The sequence below is a fragment of the Myotis daubentonii genome, chromosome 1 (assembly GCF_963259705.1).
Source record: "Myotis daubentonii chromosome 1, mMyoDau2.1, whole genome shotgun sequence".
Taxonomy (NCBI): domain Eukaryota; kingdom Metazoa; phylum Chordata; class Mammalia; order Chiroptera; family Vespertilionidae; genus Myotis; species Myotis daubentonii.
Genome location: NC_081840.1, coordinates 206,221,789 through 206,240,217, shown reverse-complemented (window position 1 = coordinate 206,240,217; position 18,429 = coordinate 206,221,789). Strand labels below are relative to the sequence as shown.

Genomic DNA, 18,429 nt, shown 5'->3' with positions numbered 1-18,429 from the left:
GTTACTTAAGCTTAGAGCATTCAAAATATATTAACCTTAAATAACATCTATAATAATAAAAGCATACTATGCTAATTAGACCGGACAGCCGAGCGAGGGCCGAGCCCCTTGCAAGAATTTCATGCATTGGGCTTCTAGTATTAAATGAATTTGCATGTCTATTTATTTATTTTCAATTTGGTTTAAGAAATGTGATCACTAACCTGTTTTTATTGTTCAGTTCAGTATTAAATATTCATCAATTTTGTTTGTACTGGGATCATACACTGAAAGCCAAACACATGGATCCTGTCTTCTATAATTTTACAAAGCAAATTGTATATATTATGTATTATATTTTAGAAGGATAAATCATAAGCCACTGAAATGTAGATACAAGAAAATATGACAAAATCTCAAGTTACAAATAAAATTAACAAATATCTTGGAGTAAACTTCACAGAAAAAAAAGTAATTTTGGTGAATATTGCCAATGTTGTTCTGTTGTTTTGTGAAAAAATTTCACCTCAGATATTGGTGATAGTGTGCAGGTCAGGAAATAATTATTATAGGAATTCTAAGTGTGCTTAGGAAAAGAGAATATGAATTGAGAGCTATTCAAATAGCTCCTATTATAGAAGGAAAATATAGAAGCCAACATTTAGCAGTTATCAAAAATAATAAATAATATTGTAGGACCCCTGCATAGATTAATGATCACTTATATGAAATAACTGACCATGTAGTTAGGCTATCACTCAAATTATCTAACAAGAAAGTCTCTACTTCCTGTTTCTCCGTAGCTATGACCATCTGTTTCTTGTATGAAATGGCGCATAATTAGATGTTATCTGTTTCTTGTATGAAATGTTGCATAATTAGATGTTTGAAATTTCTGCTGCATGAAGAGTAAGCATGTATTAGGCAGGAACGTGTTGATTGCAAGTAAGAGAAACTGAACTCAACCGAGCTTAGGGGATGAAGAGATTTTATTGCTTTACAGAGACAATGAAAACCAGGGGCCAACCAGTTTTGTTCTCTACATAGTGGGGAACATGGACACAGACATTTTGAGAACCTCATTTACTGTCATTTCTATCACCAAAATGCTGATTTCTTTACCTAGTTCCCAGGTTCACAATCCCAGAGAAGAACCGTGATTGGTTCTTGATAACCATACACTAGCCCCCAGACAACTGGCCAGAATGGGCTGTGTATTTGTTTCTTCTGGAGAAGCTAGAAAAGAAAGAGGAGTGTCCCTCAAATGAAGGGAGAGGGGGAAGGACAAGGGAAAGGAGATAACATTGGTCAGACAGAAACTAATTGCGTGCAATAAAAATAATTAATGCACTACAAAACAATTAATAAAAGGAAGCTAGATGAACATATTTGTTGCTTGTTTACAAAGCACAGGACAGTGAATGTTTATACTAATCAAAATGATAAATCACTACTTTTATGGACTATTAACAACAATTTAGAGATATCCTTTTTAAAATTCTAGTTGATAGATTGGACAGTCTAATTGTTAATAACTTTGTTCTGCATTTGCATAATATAAGTAGTTCTGATAATTATGAAGATTCGTGTTGCATGACAAAAATCAGTGGTGGGTACAAGAGTGGTAGGATAATGATTTCACTACATGTCACAGAAATAGCCTTCTCCATTGAATGGTAGGTAAAGTTTGCCTTCCTTCTCCACATATATAGATATGCATCTCTGCATGTTTTATGTATGTCCAGTTAAGTTATGGATTTCCTAGGACTCTATCACATTTTTGCCCCAGTGTTCATTTTCTTTACATGCAATTGGTTAAAGATAACATAAAATGTTTAACTGAAAATGTAATTTAAATAAATTTGTGAATCAAATTCTAAGCATCTAGCTTTTTTCCACTAATACTACATGTGATTTCTTATATGCATATTCTGGAAAATACATCTCTACTAGAGGCCTGGTGCACAAAATTTGTGCACTCAGGGCAGGACGAGGGGGTGTCCCTCAGCCAGGCCTGCACCCTCTCGCAGTCCTGGAGCCCTTGGGGGATGTCTGACTGATGGCTTAGGCCTTCTCCTTTGCGCTGCCATGGAGGCAGGAGAAGCTCCCGCCATCGCCGCTGCACTTGCCAGCTGTGAGCCTGACTTCTGGCTGAGCAGCGCTCTCCCTGTGGGATCACACTGACCACCAGGGGGCAGCTCCTACGTTGATGGGCTCTCTGACGTCCCTTAAAGGGTCCCGGATTGCGAGAGGGCACAGGCCAGGCTGAGGGACTCCACCAGAGCCCATTGGGATCAGGGAGGGACATGCGAGGTTGGCTAGCCAAGGAGGAACCACAGGAGGGCTCTAGGGCATGTTCAGTCTGTCTCGCTCAGTCCCGATCTGCCAGACCCCAGAAACAAGCTAATCTACCCGTTGGAGCATCTGCCCCTGATGGTCAGTGAATGTCATAGGGAGCGGTTGAGTGGCCTTAGCATATCATTAGAATATTATGCTTTGATCTGTTGAATGGATGACCAGACAACAGGGGACACTTAGCATACTAGGCTCTTATTATATAGGATATTTGTTGCTCAAATCCAAGGTATTTCTCTAATTATGAATTTTAAAGAGACATTATTTTACTTGCTTATTGGTTTATTTGTTTTTTATTTGTTTGTTTAAAGACTTCTAATATATCCCAAATGACTTAATTGTTTAAGAGAGACCTTTTAGATTTCTAGTGCTGGGAAGATAAAAAACTGGCATAGGTTGCTAGCTCTATTATTTAGCCTGACTTTGGAAATACTACCAAAGTAAATATGGCCCAGGACAAGAGACCAAAAGAGAGTGTTAGAAACATGTATTTGTTTTGTCTGAAGGTCAAAATATTGATAATTTCAAGAAACATTAAAGGTAATGTGAACATGACTATGTGTCTTAGTACATGACAGATAACCACACAAAACATTTTAATTTGATTCTCTTATCTTTAAAACAGAAGAGAGATATTTTAATCTAACCAGTGGAAGAAAATAGAGTACTTAATAAGAGTTTTAAAAATATAGTAAATTGAAATGAAATAAGACAGAAGAAATATCCTATCTAATAAAGATGAAATATGCAAATTGACCATCACTTTATGACAAAGATGGTGGTGCCCACAGCCAATAAAGATGAAATATGCAAATTGACCGTCACTTTATGACAAAGATGGTGGTGCCCACAGCCAATAAAGAGGGAATATGCAAATTAATGTGACGAAGATGGCGGCGGCCAGCTGGAGTGAAGGCAGGAGGTGCCGCCTAGAGTGAAGGCCTGGGTCCTGTGTGCTGGAGGGAAACTGGTGCCAGCAGCCAGTGAAGGAAGGCCTATTCTTGCATGAATCTTTGTGCATCGGGCCTCTAGTTTCAATATAATGTACTTGCAAATATATAAATGGATTAAATCCACTTATCAAAATATAGATTCTCAAATTAGAATAAAACATTAAAAACAATTCCAGCATTGTATACTATAAATGACATATAAAATGATGAATAAAAAGTTAATGGAACAGAAAAAGATATACTAGGCCATTTTGAATTACAAGAAAGAGCAAATAAAACTTTCACATATCATCATATAAAAATTAAGGCAAAGTATTATACTAGTAAAAGAATATCAAACTTAATAAAATGTAGTGATCATCATGATATGTACATAATGATAGAGTTCCAAAAAGAATTAAACAGCAACTTAAAAAAACATAGGGAGAAACAGATAAATCAACATTTGTATTTAGGTTTTTTAAGTACATTTCTCTCAGGAGATGAAAGATTGTGAAGAAAAATGTAAAATGAAATTATGTCAATCTTTAAAATCACAGTTAATAAAATTATATACAGGCATATATTTTTTGTGAATATATTATATAAACTTTATACTTAATTAACAGAGAATTTCAATTATACATGCAACATAAACAAAAATCAATGATAATCTAGTCCAAAAAATAGCCTTCATGAATTATAAATTTTAACAGAACATAGACTTTGTATTCCAACTCTATGAAAACTTGAAATAAAAATAATAGCTAAAATAATAACTACATGCTTTGTAAACTAATCAATAAGTAAACAATATTGAATAGAAATCAAAAGGAAAATTATAACATATTCAAAAATGTATTAAAAGGAAAATACTCAAATTAAATGCATAAAATATAGCTGAAGTAATCCTTAAATGTATGTTTACAGTTTTAAGCTCATTTATCAGAAAAAATTAAAATAACTGAAAATAAATGAATATTCAATTCAAGAAAACAGAGAGAGAGAGCAACAAAGAAAACCAGAGGAGTAAAAAAGGAAGGAAATTATAAATATGAACTGAAATTAATTACACATATATTTAGAAGAGGATTTAAAAAGCCAAAGCTTTGGAAAAACAATAACATAGAACATCTTCTAGGACAGAATAAAAAATAAGCAGAGGAAAGGTTAAAAAAAAATAATGAAAATAAGCCTGGCTGGTGTTGCTCAGTGGTTTGGTGTCAACTCATGAACTAATAGGTCACCAGTTTGATTCCTGTTAGGGAACATGCCTGGATTGTAGGCTGTCTCTGGTTGGGGGAAGAGGGAAGCAGCTGATCAATGTTTCTCTTTCATCAAAGTTTCTATCTCTCTAATCCTCACCCTTCCTCTCTGTCTAAAAAATAAATAAAAACATTTTTAAAAATGATGAAAAGAAGAAAATAATATAGCTAGTATTAAAATAACTAAGAATAGCATATTAATATTATATATCACTGAATTTTAAAACTACTAGAATTACTATAAAATGCCAAATTTGAAAAAAGTAGAAATCTTGAACAGAACAGTGTTCTTAAATTCAAATAGTAGAAAAGGCAAAAGCACAAAGAAAATGTATGTTTTATAAGGTTACATATAGAGTTGAGAAGATATTCTCTGTGTACGTATAATGCATATTAAAGTGGGTGTTATTGAAAAGAGAAGTAGGAGTAAAGACCAGGGGAAAAGGAAAAATAATGCAAGACATCAATATAATGGAGCACAATACAAAGAGAAACACAACAAGGAAGGTTTTTTAGATAAACTGATAACATAGTCCTAATTACTGGGAAAGAAAATAAAGTGAGAATGCAATGTTATGTATCGAATACAATATTTTTAAGTAGCTTTATGTAACCAAGGGAAAATGTTAACACCCACAACTGTTTACCAGGCCTGTGAAAAATGTCCCAGCAGTGGCAGATATAGATTCATTAACTCCTGCAGTTTGGGATGCAATATCAAGTATCATATCCGAATACCCCAGTAAATGCCCCAAATATGGCATTATTAAGTTAATGTTGCAGAGTGTTTTAGTTTAAACATTTTTGATTATGCAACCACTATACATAACATAACTAATTTATAGGTTGTCTCTATTTTGAGGGACAGTCCAAAAAGAATCGTCTGCACTTATTTGGCCGCTTGCAGTATAAACAAGAACTAGAAATGACTCAGGAGGACAAGTAACAAGTTTTCTGCATGTACATTTTCAAAGTGAAATCAAATGTAATTTCTGACTTCCTCCTTCTCTGCTCCTGTTAAAAGCACACGTGTTATAGTCTAGCCCTATGCCTAATGTCTATATTAATACATATTTATCTATAAACCTGAGGGAAATATTCCCAATAAAACTACTTACTATTTTATTTTATTTATTTTAAATATATTTTTATTGATTTCAGAGAGGAAGGGAGAGAGAGAAAAACATCAATGATGAGAGATAAAAAATCATTGATCAGCTGCCTCCTGCTTGCCCCACACTGAGGAATCAAGACTGCAAACCAGGCATGTGGACTGTGGCCTCCTGGATCATAGGTGGAGGCTCAACCACTGAGCCGCACTGGCCAGGCACTACTTAATAGTTTAAATAGAGGAAAATGTAATTATTCTTGTATTATTTTCTATTAGTATTGATAAAAACCTTAGAGTCATTTCAATAATTGAGTTTTTAATAAACTTAATTAAAGACATTCTATTTTTATTTTGATTGCAAAATTCTAGAACAGTGAAAATGATTGCTGAATATTGTTTTCCTTAGCAAACTGTTCACACTCATATATTTGCCAAGTCATAAAATAATTATTGGCAATTATTCATTCTAAATGATGAGGTGTTATAATGATTTTATAAGTAAAAGTACTTTAGTCCACAAGTACCTTCAAGTTGATTGTTATAAAAGCAATTGTTATTTCCAAATCAGTCATACTTGGTTCTAAGCTTCTATTACATCAAGTTAAGTTATATATAAAAATACAACTCCTATGTGTATCAAATTGAATCAGCAAATCCTATTACAGGTTTCTCAGTAATGTCTTATCTAATGCTTTTGCTAGAAGTTCTTTTGGAAACTTTCTCATTTGTTTACTTTTTTCTAATCCACATTTGAAAGAGGGAAATTATTTTGACATATTTCCAATATTTTTATAACTCTGTGCATGAATAAAAGTAATACTAAGAATAATTATGTTCTACAATAGCAGAATTTTATCTTTCTTTAGAGTCAGCATGCTCTATTCCTAGATAAACCTCTGTAAACCTAAAAGACACCAACCCTAAAAGACATCAGACACATAACACACACTCAACACAACACACATGTGCACAACCCATTCAACCATCTACTTCCCATTTCTGCCACGGTGTCTCCTTTTGTCATGCCCTTTATATTTCCAGGTATAGTCTCCCTTCTTTGCATGTTATGATTTAATGATTTTACTGATAAAGAAAGAAATGAAAAGATGAATGAAAGGATGAAATTGAATGTAATTCCCTGAGATTTTTACTGGATTTACATAAAATTTATCCTCCTGCTCTCTAGGCTAAATTAGATTTTTACTTTTTATGTATCTGTGATGTGTAGACTAATGTCTACTCCCTCCTCTAAAGATGCCCTAAGCTCTGAAACCTATAAATATATTGTTATATGGCAAAAGGGACTTTGCAAGTTTGATTAAATTAGGAACCAAAGACAAACCTAATATCCCAACTGATTCTTACCCTAAGAGCATCACTCACCATAAGCTTACCTCCTGCAACTTCTCTTTACCAGGTTAGCTACTAACTTTTATAAAAATCCTCAGCATTCAGGGATATTGATATTTAAAATATATTTTTGTCTTCTTTTGGGGGGAAAAAAAGGAAGTGATGAGCAACTGAATCAATATTTACTCATTTGTTCTGCTAGTGACTTTAAAATCCTATATAATAAAAGCATACTATGCAAATTGTCCCCTTGACCAAGAGTTGTCCAGTAGTTTGACCAGGAGGCAGGGATGGCCTGGGGAAGGGAGGGAGGCCTCAGCCAGCAATGACAGCAGGCGGCCAGGGGAAGGGAGGGAATACCTGGCTGGCAGCCACTAGGGACCAGCATATAAATAAAAGGTATTTTTAAAAGTTGTCAGTGTTCTTATCTTAAAATCTATGATATTCCTTTCAACCTATTTTCTATGCTGCCTTTTCTCTCAGAAAGTATATTTGTCATCGCTTTGAATAATATCTTAATTAAGAAGTTGACAAAGTCAGAAGTGAACATTAATCAAAATATATAAAATTTCCATTCATAACACTACTTTGTAATTTAAATGTTTTTCAATGATAATATACCAAACTTAGGCAACCTTAGAAAATTCTACATATCTACCAGTCCTCAAGCAACATGTACATCCCAATGACAACAGAATGCAATTTGTAAATATACTTATAAAAAATATGCGGATTCAACTAACAGTCAACATTCATTAAATTCTGATGGAGCACTCAGTCACTATTCTAAGTATTAGAAATACAACACTGAACACTTCTCACCAAATTCCTGACCTCAGAGAGTTTACATGCCACTGGAATCACTTGGTAGTTTAGGAGAGTCTACATATAGGTCAATCTATTTTTCAATGACATATAAAAATAGTGAAAAGAAGGAAAATAAAAAGAGGAAAAAGGAAAGGAAAGCATGCAATGTTTTTCCATGTCAACACAACAACTTACCTTGTGTTATTTTGACATTGGAGTGGTGCATTCTTTATTGGCAATGTAGACCAGAAGGTTTGGGGAGAAATATCCAGGATTTAGTTTTGGACGCTAAAGTGTGAGGTCCCACTTAGACATGCCAGAGGAGCTAGAGAGCAGGCAGCTGGATATGTGGGTCTAGAATTTGAGAGAAGGATTGTAGATGGAAATAAAATGTGGAAATCATCAGGCTATAGGTGATGCAACATAGAGCAAGTGTGATATGGATTACAAGGAGATTTAAAATTTAAAGCACCAGTGATTTCTTGATCCCCTCTTCTCCCTTTTCCCTTCCTCCTTTTACTCATTTTATTATAGTTTTATGGCAGTTTAGTAAACCAAGTCCTCCTTCCTTGCCATAGTTCTATTTTTAGAGCTTCTACAATGAGCTTTGGAAATACTACTGACGTGCTCTACTCACCTTCCTTAGCTCCACTTGAGATTTTTGCTGTTATCAGCTGTATTCTCTGTTTTTATCTACCTACCAACACTAGAAAAATGACACACGTTTTTATATTTTATATTTTTCTAGAGAATGTCCAGTCTAAGAGTAAAGTAGGCCAGGCCTCAATGGCAGGAACAGTTTTGAGGATCATGGAGAGAAATGACTTAGATTAGACTCATTACCTTCAGTTCAAGTGTCTACACTTAAGAATACAGAGAGAGTGCACACAGTCCCCCAATGCCTCTCTTTGCTCCTCAAGGATGCACACCAGTAGTTGGATGGTCTCAGTATGTGGCATGGAAGAAGGGATTGGCCAGGTCAGAAAAACCCAGAAATTTATTCTACGTTAAATTGAGGTGCTGGAGCATGTCAGCATTAAAAGGCTCATGCTGTTACCATAGGAGAAAATTCTTGTCTAATCAGTTACACATTTCTTTACTCTAATTCTTACTAGAACATTAGATCTATTTGCAGTTTCAGTGCTACAGCCTTGGCCATGGCCTGTGGTATGACAGAGAGCAATTTGAAAGAGAAGTATTAGGTACACAATCTCACTCAATGTCTCTTTTCTCAACCCCCTGCTGTTGTTTATCTCATAACTTCCTTCCCCAACCCACTGGCAATCTTCTCATTTGTTATGCAGAGTAGTTTAAGCTGTGCCCTTATCTAGTATCTATCCCACCACTCATCAAAGAGCTCTTTGGAGCACACCATCATGAGAAAGGCACCTGCGACTACATACCAGTATAATAGATATATCCTGTCATTCAGTTGTTCAAGCAAAGCACTGAGAACCAATGGTGTGGATTTATGGAGAAGTCTCCTCTGACCTTCAGGGGTATATCTGTACCAGGGGGGTGAGGACATGAGTGGGGGGCTAGGGGGACAATGGGGGGATCGGATCAGGACACATATGTAATACCTTAATCAATAAAGAAAAAAATATATATCTGTAAACCTGCAATGCTATAAGAGCCTTGTGTCTTAAAAGCCTTCTGGGAGTTGTACACCCCTAGAAGCTGGGAGTCAACCTTGGATCTGGGAGTCAACCTGGGAATGCTGTTCATTCTCATTCAATTACCATGTCAAGATGAACAACCTTGTTGCACAAATAATGGAGTCCCGCCCCAAGCCCCTTTGCCTACTTCCCCATGCCTGCGATTCCTACATTCCCATGTAATCTTTGTCCTACCCAATATAAGCAGCTGGCTTATGGGGAGAGGCAGAGCAGATCTCTGTGGCTGACCTGCTGCTCTCCCATACCGCTGGCAGTACTGGAATAAATGCTCATATATGACTCAACCCTGTTTCTGCTTAATTGGCTCAAGTAGTGACCAGCAGCATGGACCCCTTGGTTACACTTGGTTACACTTCCAACATTCTAATTAGTGTATTGAAGCATTTAGTGGTAAACTATTTAGAGATTATAGAGGTTCAGCACCTTACAACGTGTGAAAAAGTTAAGCCACAATTAGAATTTTGCATTTACATCTGTATTTAAAAGAATCATTACTCCTTTACTAATATTATGAACATTTTATGAACATAATTTATCTTCATTGCCCTTCTTTTGGTCTGTTTCTGTTGATATATGGCTCACTCCACATTGCTAGAAATAAGTTATTACAGTGAGCAATTTCTAATTATTTCCTCTGATGAAAGTTCAGACATGTCAAGAAACCTGATCTCACATGTTGCTGCCTGATGGGAGAAACTATGCTTTATAATTCTTCTCTGCCATTTAAAAAATATATGAATTGGAGTTTACATTAATGTCTGTGGACTGTTTTAATAATTTTACTTCTTATTTGCTTCTGATTTATTGGTGGATCAATTACCATATCCAACATAACTTAGAATAAATGAAACACCACTCTGATGAATAGGAGTATTATATGCTCGATTTAGTATAAGGGTGAACACAGTTAAGCATCTGCCAGGAAAGTTTATAATCAGATGCAAATCTAAATATTGGGTGTTTCACTCACACTTCTACTTAGAGCTTTCTGCAGAGAAAACTATTAATTTTCTGAGGCACTATTTTCCAACTATACACTCCTATGAACAAGGATTTGAGGGAGAACTCACTTTTAATCATGCTGAGAATTCTTAAAAATTAATTTTAAAGATTAATAACTCATTATAATCTGGCTAGAGCAGAAATACAACCATGAAGGAAAAAATAGATTAATATAGTTTCTCCTAAATTGTTTACCAAAAGGTAGTTTGGGATATGAAATCACGTGAACTGAACTTAAACTTTTGATTCTGCCTCTCCTTAGTTGTATAACCTTGAGAAGTCGCTTAGCTCATCACTGTTTTTTCAGAGGTCTTTTGGGGAGAACAGCACCAAACCCAAAGTGATATTGTCAGGAACAAGTTAAATAATGTTTGTGACTATTATTTACAAAGCGAAAAACACTATAGAAGTGATAGAAATTACTTTTAATGGTAATAAAAAGATGCTAATTTTCTAGGTATCTGACAGCTCCTTGGAAGGAAGACATGATAGAATTAAACTGTCTAAAAAGAAACCAACTATCCAAAGTCCTTTGAGCACTAATCTATGTTATTATGAAAACTAGAGGCCCAGTGCACAAAGTTGGTGCACGGGTACAGCCCCTAAGCCTGGCCTGCAATCAGGGCCATCTTCCCCAGCTGCCAGCAGCTGGCCCCTCCCCCCTGCCACCACCCCGTCCGCCCCCCCCCCCCCCCCCAGTTCCCTGTTCGCCATCAGGTGATCAGGGCCTGTGGGCTAGGGGCAGCTCCTGCATTGAGAATCTGCCCCCTGGTGGTCAGTGTGCATCATAGCGACCGGTCATTCCACTGTTTGGTCAATTTGCATATTACCCTTTTATTATATAGGATGATTCAGCTAATAGAAAGCAAGTATTAAGTGCCGGGAGCTGGTCCATCCTTGCTGTTTCAAAGGACCTGGCATATATGGCATACTGTTCTTAAAATGTTTGCTCACCTTCTTGGCACTATGTGTTTTAACCAAGGTCTCCTCTCTGAGAAAAGTTGTTTCCCCAAGTAGGGATTTTCCCCTGAAGTTAGGGAGGGAATAAAACCCCTCAACTAAGTGCCAAGACAGCAAGAGACAGAACTTAGAACACAGAACTAAGAAGACAGAACCAAGAGAGACAAAACCTAGGCACAGAACCTACACAGAACATTCTCTAGAGACAGAAGAACTTTGCTGGAGAGAACATGGCAAAAGATCCTGGAGAGAAACTGGCCACAGAACCTAGAGACAGAACCTAGCAAGAGAACATGGCAAAAGATCCCGGACTGAACCTGACTATAGAACATGGCAAGAGAACCTGACCAGAACCTGGCTACCGAACCTGTCTGGAGATCTCAGACAGAACCTGGCTGGAAAACCTAGCGAGGGAACATGGCTACAGAACCTCTCTGGAGATCCAGACCAGAACTTGGCTAGAGATCCTGGATAGGCTGCTGATCAACTGAACGCTGTCTCCTTGTCATTCCTTCTTCACTGACACCGTCCACACCTTTGGGGACCCCTGGACCTGCTGGGGTTGGACACCGGCAATTAAGAAGTAAACCTTAAGTAGGCGTTTTCTCTTTCCAGCCGGCGCTGAGCTATGGGCATCTCTCTGGACAACTGGCACAAGTGCCACAAGACCGGGGACAAGAGAAAGCCCTACCACAAGAAGCGAAAATATGAGCTGGGACGCTCTGCTACCAACAGTAAGATTGGACCCCATCACATACACACAGTCCAAGTGCATGGAGGCAACAAGAAGTACCGAGCCTTGAGCCTGGACGTGGGCAACTTCTCCTGGGGCTCAGAATATTATACGCGCAAAACAAAGATTATTGATGTTGTCTACATTGCATCCAACAATGAACTGATCCACACCAAGACCCTAGTGAAGAACTGCATCATGCTCGTTGACAGCACACCGTACCGACAGTGGTACGAGCCCCACTACACACTGCCCCTGGGCTGCAAGAAGGGGGCCTAGCTGACTCCTAAAGAGGAAGAGATTTTGAACAAAAAACGATCAAAGAAAATTCAGAAGAAATATGATGAAAGGAAAAAGAACACCAAAATCAGCAGACTTCTCGAGGGGGAGCTCCAGCAGGAGAGCTGCTTGCATGCATCGCTTTAAGACCAGGCCAGTGCGGCTGAGCAGATGGCTATGTGCTCGAGGGCAAGGAGCTGGAGTTCTATCTGAGGAAAATCAGGCCCGGAAAGGCAAATAAATCCTCATCCCTCCTATCTTAGTGAAATAAAGGTGTTTATTCTAAAAAAAAAAAAAAAAAGTAAACCTTAAATAAACAGCATGAGTCATAAATATAATGGAATTGTAATAGTAAATATTTAGTGATTATCAAGATGCCATCAAATTATGAACAACTCAAATGAATTCCATTCAGAAATATTAACTGAGCAAAGTCAAATGCACTGTGCTTAATTCTGAGGACTAGAAACTTGAAAAAACACATCATCTTTATTTTGGTATTTGTATAGTTACCAAACTCTAAGCATCAGAAGAGTGACACAAAAACAAGTAAAAACAACATATTAATTTTAAAACACTGACTATAACAAAAGATTTTTCCTTTATTTACTTCACTCAATAACTGCAATGAAGACAAACATAGTGTATGTTCAGCACAAAGAGGAAAGAGAAATAAAATAATATAAGAGGTTCATTTGAAACAAAATTATTATAATTGAAGCTATGCTTTCTTTGTGAAACTGTTACCCTCATTAAAATCATTTTGTTTTTTACCTACTGGCTCCAATATGTAATCCAAACAGAATCTACAGTCTCAGACTAAAACTAACTTCTTTCTCAAAATGATAATCATTGTTTAAGTATTTAGTACACCGAAGACAACCAAAAGGAGAATGAAGCTCAAGTGAGATGTCTGTGTGGGGCTTAGGAATGAGAGTGGCTCAGAGTAATCAAATAAAGATTAATAGCGATGCTTTCTTCAAGAGGAGGCTGAATTGTGTGTTGATGTTTAGCGAAGAGGCAAAAAGAAAATTGTATGCTTATTTAGTAAATATTGTTTGAAAACCTCTTATTTATCAGGCTGTGATCTAGGCCTGAAGATACAGTGGCAAACAAAACAAAGTATAGGTACTTATGGTACTTACATACCATTGAGGGAGAGAGCTAATCAAGCAAATTCACTATATTATAATAGAAAATTCCTCTGGAAGAGGAATGTCTAAGAGACATAAAGATAAAGAAAGCTGTGTAAAAATAGAGTTTCCTATGCTATTTATTTATTTATTTATTTATTTATTTATTTATTTATCTATTTTAATATAGTTTTATCATTGATAGTGTTACAGATATCTCCCATTGTCCCTCCTCCCTTTATCTCTCTCCTCTCAGCCCCTGTCAATCCCCTAGGCCTTCACTACCTTATTGCCCATGTCCATGGGCTATGCACATAAGTATATAAGTTCTTTGGTTTATCTCTTCTTGTCCCCCCAACACCCAAATCAAGGTATGTCAATCTGTTCCAAGCCTCCATGCTTTGGGTCTTATGTTATTAGTCGATTCATTTTGTTCCTTAGACTACACAAATAAGATTGGATAATCAAGCACGGTCTCTTTGAGGAGGAGAGCAGATGTAAAGACTGCAAAGAAAGCTTAGTGCTCAAGAAACAGCCATTCAGAGAGGCTGGGCTTGGATGAACTGGGGGAATTCAAAGGAGACACAGTCACTCAGGTAGTTAGAGTTCACATCATAGAGGGTCTTGTAGGGCCATGAAGAAGACTTTTAATTATTCAATCATTGTAAAGATTTGAGTTTAATGTGGTTTTATAAACATTTTAAAACTTTCTGGAGAACAGACATGAGAATGAGGATGGTGGGGAGAGTGGGACAGTGAGTGGAAGGAATGAGGTTGGGCAGGAAATACTGCTGTGGTCACCTGGTCACCATAGACATGATGGCAACTTGAACAGAGTAGCAGTGATGGAGGCAATTAGAAGTTATTAGATCCTGGATGTATTTCAAAGTATCTTAGCAGAACTTGACAATGGATTGTATTTGGATTGTTTAAAAAAAAAAAAAGTTAAAAAAAAAGCAAAACAAATGTGACCCTAGACTTTTGTCTTAAACTGCTGGGGAAAAGTGATGGCAAACACTCAGGGAGAAGGGAGTGAGTCTGGCGATACAGACTAGGAATTCTTTACAAACATGTTGAATGTGTGTGCCATGATAACTAGGCAAACAAATAGAAGAATCTAGAACCAAGTGAGAGTCTGGGGTTGGTGATCATAAGGCTACAGAAAAGCCATGGGCCTGGATAAAATTAACTAAGGTATGTGAAGAAGCGAAGAAGCACAAAGGATGAGCCCTGAGAAATTCTGAGAGTGAAATGTCAGAAAGAAGGGGAAGAGCCAATGGAAGAGACTGAGAAGGAGCAGTGTGCTTGCAGGGTAGGAGGAGACTCAGCTCTCATATGGGAATATATCCATGAGCTTCGGGAAGTTGGCTCCCACTATCACATCAAGGGTTGGATGTCAGAGTAAGATGTGGGTGCATTCTGTATTTTAGTAGAAGTTGAGATATATACAGTCACATCAATAATAAGGCATAAAATATTTACAGAGATATTGACAAGGTAGAGATTCAACTAAACCCACCCACGTATCTTAGAATTTGTTCAATCCCATGTATTATGTATGATATTCTCAGACTAAGTAGTGACCATCAGACCCTCAGTGCTCAGTGGTCCCATTCAAAACACAGGTGTGGTTTTTCTCTGGTCTACGAAGGAAACTTTGGTTTTGTATCCTCGGAGTGTCTTTATTTTTCAGAAGCTAATCGGGGTGAGCTCATCCTGAAAGTATTTGTCTTTCTTGCAAACAGTTCCATATAAAAATTGCATTTTGCCTTTTTTTCAGCACAGTTGCAGTCAGTACCAGAGGAAATGAAGACAAACAAAATGTGTCTGCCATGCATAAGGCTGTGTGAAAGAATTCCCACAAAAGCTGTTTGCTAAAGGCAATGTTTTATAGTTTTAATTATAACACGGCTGGAAAATCATGGAATGTATATACAAATTCATTTACCTCATTTGTTTTTTGCCCTTAGGTCCAATACTGTACACAACTGCAGTTGAAATCTGAAACAGAAATTTATTTCCCACCAGTGTTTGTTGACTCCTAGCAAAGTGGACTTCCTTCAAGCAGCTTGTCATTGTGTATAATGCCCTGGCAAGCCAGAGTCTTAATTTCATTAAATGGCACATTTTTTATGGCTCCAAATGCCTTTTGGCCACCATTTATTATTGAAGAACATAGTAATAATTGTAAAATATGAACTCCTGATTATTGGGTAGATATTTTAAGTAATTCACTACCACCTCCAAAAACATTATCATTGGTGAACACAACACAATTATAGAGGAAAGCAATTACAGTGTTTTCCTTCATCATCAAGTGAAATCTAATCATTCTTGAGAAATAGACATTCCCTATTTTGACTGGAGCATAAGAAAGTAAATAAAGCATTTCATAATGGATATGATGAAGTCTAATTATTATTTTTTAAAATATATTTTTATTGATCTCAGAGAGGGAGAAAGAAATAGAAATATCCATGAGAGAGAATAATTGATTGGCTGTCTCTCTACTGGGGATTGAGCCTGCAACCCTGTCATGTGTCCTGACCAGGAATCGAACTGTGACCTCTTGGTTCTTGGGTTGACACTCAACCACTGAGCCACCAGCTAGGCTGATGAAGTTTAATTATAAAAATAGACTGCTAGCGATAGTTTTCCATCTCTGATTTCCATATCTCTTTGGAAACTTTAAACCATCCTTTATATATTAGATTTCTTAATGTTCGGATTTCACATGAAGATGTAATAGCAGCAGGGATCTGAATGCATCATGAAAGATTAGCTTTGGGCCATAGGGCTCAAATGTGACAGAGAAAACAGTGATTCCTTTCAACTTACTACCTGAGACTTGCAGTGTTCATTCTCTTCTACATTCATTCCACTCTTGCAATTGTAGGAAAGTCATGGCTCCGCTAAAGCCAAACTCTTCTGGGAATGAGAGAGCCAGCCAATCAATGATTCTCTCTCATCATTGGTGTGTCTATATCTCTCTCCCTCTCTTTTTCTCTCTGAAATCAATACAAATATATTTTTAAAAAAGTACTTTACTGGTCAAGGTTCTAGGTAGGAAATAGAAAACACTAAAGCACTCCCTACATCTATTTAAAATTTCATAGAGGAATTTCATAGAGGAAAATAAGTGCCCACAATATTCTTGGAAGGGTTAGAGGAATGCAATGCAGTCTGGGACTTCAGGGATGACTCCCAAACCCTGAGAACTTGCCTGCCAAGGGAGCTTCCACCACTGAAGCCACCACCAACACTATAGAGATGAAGATCGTACTACCTGGCTGTACTCCAGATATCAGGAATGTATTGTCACCATGAATGGGATACACATAAAACTGGGGCCTGTGTTCTGGAACACGGTAACAGCCTCTTTATAGCCAGAAGCCTGGAGAGGAGAAACTGGAGTGCTGATGCAGAACACTTTCCCATCTCCATGACCTTGCTTGTGAGAAGAGAATCAAAATGGCAAGAAAATGGCCCAATTCACAAAAGGGGTTCCCCATCTCGTTGGGTTGGATCTTTTTGGTGCAAATCAATCCTCATCCAGAATCTTAGCTACAAAGAAATATAGACAATGTAATTTTTAGTTTTCCTATCTCTGCACTAGAAAGACATACTAGACGATTGATGGAATAGAGGAAGAGCAAAGCAATCTGCAATACCTATCACCAATGGAATTTGAAACAAATATTATTTTCAAATAAAAATAGTATAAAAGGATGCTTTTAATTTTAGATTGTGTGAACTCATATGTTGGCAATGTTTGCCAAACCTTTCCAGATCCCCATCCTTCCCTAAAGTTTACCAGAACTTTATTCTACAGCATAGGTATGAAGTAAAATAACATGACATATTGTGTGTCTTCCAATTTCTAAATCTCTGATAAATGGTAGGTATGTTACACTGGTGACTTATTTTCACACATTCCAAAAGAAACACAGACAAGTCATTCAGTCATATGTGTTCAAACATCAATGGTGGTGACAGCATAAACTATAGAAATTGATTTTTATTTGAATTGGTTAATGTTTCTTTTGGATACTTCCAGTGACAACTATTAACTTGACTTTTCTAGACAATAAGAAATTGCCACCGTTATTCAATTTGCTTTCATTTCATGTGATCTCTTAAGTTCATTTTTTAGCATTTTCTTTTTTGATCTATCAATATGAAATAAATTTCCTCTGAAGTAATATTATGAGCTGACATTTAGTTTCTTTTTAATTAAATTTGTTGAAGCTGAAATTTAAAGTGGCTTTTTTTTAATTCACTTAATTTCCTTAAATAACAGTATCAAGCAAGGCTTTGAGTTTCACTAATATTTTCCTGTTATTTTTACATGTATGCAAATAAAAATTTTATTTTTGTTAGAATTGTCAGTTAATTACCTGAGTGTAATTCTGAATATGACACTGACAAAGATACCCTAATGCTTAAATATGGGCAAAGATCTCTTGGAGCTAAACAAGAAAGTAAATATACTATTGTTTCAATTGTTTTGTAAACTTGTCATTAGTGAGATGCAAAAACAACTGTATATTTACCATTCTTCTTTTTTTCAAATAGAAATAATGTATTTGAGCAACAGAACCTAATGCAACTTCTCATTAAAACTATTAGGTCAAGTTTCGACAGAGTCTGAAGGGATTTCTTTTCTCTACAGAGTCAATGGAATTAGCCTCAGATATTCATGTGCAAGACATTTATGGGGGGAGGGGTAATTGGGTTTTGTTTTATTTTGATTTTGCCTCCCCACCTTTGATCTCCTTTCTGTGAGTGTGAACACCTACCCTCCATCCCAACTTTATGAGATCTGGTGGGCAACACAGTCCTCA

The 18,429-nt window shown here is 36.7% G+C and overlaps 1 pseudogene; it reads left to right on the top strand.

The window, feature by feature from the left end:
- The first annotated feature begins 12,065 nt into the window (after positions 1-12,065).
- LOC132227486 (small ribosomal subunit protein eS8-like) lies at positions 12,066-12,673 on the top strand (annotated as a pseudogene).
- The last annotated feature ends 5,756 nt before the right edge of the window (positions 12,674-18,429 follow it).